This window comes from Rattus norvegicus, chromosome 2 (genome assembly GCF_021556685.1).
Source record: "Rattus norvegicus strain SHRSP/BbbUtx chromosome 2, alternate assembly SHRSP_T2T, whole genome shotgun sequence".
In the NCBI taxonomy this organism is placed as follows: Eukaryota; Metazoa; Chordata; class Mammalia; order Rodentia; family Muridae; genus Rattus; species Rattus norvegicus.
The window spans coordinates 162041593-162043226 of NC_141535.1; positions in this window are offsets into that span (position 1 = coordinate 162041593).

The window sequence follows — 1634 nt, forward strand, 5'->3', positions numbered from 1 at the left end:
ATTGAAGGAATCAGAGAAAGAACTGGAAGAGCTTGAAGGGGCTCGAGACCCCAAAAGTACAACAATGCCAAGCAACCAGAGCTTCCAGGGACTAAGCCACTACCTAAAGACTATACATGGACTGACCCTGGACTCTGACCCCATAGGTAGCAATGAATATCCTAGTAAGAGCACCAGTGGAAGGGGAAGCCCTGGGTTCTGCTAAGACTGAACCCCCAGTGAACTAGTCTATGGGGGGAGGGCGGCAATGGTGGGAGGGTTGGGAGGGGAACACCCATAAGGAAGGGGAGGGGGGAGGGGGATGTTTGCCCGGAAACCGGGAAAGGGAATAACACTCGAAATGTATATAAGAAATACTCAAGTTAATAAAAAAAATAAAATAAAATAAAAAAAAAAAAAATAAAACCCTAGTTGTTGGAGAAAAAAAAAAAAAAAAAAAAAAAAAAAAAAAAAAAGAAGTTCTCTTTTGGAACTTCTAGGGTCACTTAATTATACTATCATATCATCTGCAAATAGCTATATTTTGGCTTCTTCCTTTTCAATCTGTATCATCTCGATCTTCTTTTATTGTCTTATTCCTCTAGCTAGAACTTCAAGTATTATATTAAACTGATATGGAAAGAATGGACAGTCTAGTCTTGTTCCTGATTTTAGTGGAATGGCTTTGAGGTTTTCTTCATTATTTCGATGTTGGTTACAGGCTTGCTGTAAGTGACCTTTATTATGTTTAGGTTTGTCAATTGTACCCTTAATATCTCCATGACTTTTATATTGATGGGGTGTTGGGTTTTGTCACTGGTCTTTTCTGCAACTAATAATAGAGTGTGTGTGTGTGTGTGTGTGTGTGTGTGTGTGTGTGTGTGTGTGTGTATGTGTGTGGTTTTGTTTTAGTTTGTTTTTATGGTGGGCTACATTTACTGATTTTCATATAGTGAACTATCCCTGAATTTTTGTGATTAAGAGTACTTGCTCATGGTGGATGATTTTTTGCTATATTCTTTTTTTCTTTTCTTCTTTTTCTCTTTTTTTCTTTCTTTTTGATATACTCTTGGAACTGGTTTGCAAGTTTCTTATTGGGTATTTTTACCTCTACACTCATAAGGGAAATTGGTCTGTAATTCTTTGTCTCTATTGAACCTTTATTTGGTTTGGGTGTCAAAGTAACTGTGGACTCATAAAATGAACAGGTCACTGTTCTTTGTTTTTATTTTGTGGAATAATTTGATCAGTATTGTCATAAACTATTCTTTGATAGGTTTCTGTACTAAAATTATCTGCCCCTCTGCTTTTTGGGGGTTGGGAAACTTAATAGACTGCATCTATTTCACAAAGAGTTATAGGTCCATTTAAATTATATATTTAATTTTGATTTAATTTTTGCAAGTGATACCTATCCAGAAAACTAGCCACGTCTTATAATCAGGCAAGGCTTCTAGTGGCTGGAATAGGTTGCATGTAATTGAGTTGTTAGCCAAGCAGGTCCCATGAAAATCCCCACACCACCTAGCATGTTGTGAAGAACAAAGTTTGCTCTGACTGCCAGGTGCCACTCCTGAGGACAACTCACTGAAGATGGAGAAACGCTGGTGCCTGAATGAAGCCTTCACCCTTAAGTTGTGGCCCAGGCTGGATTT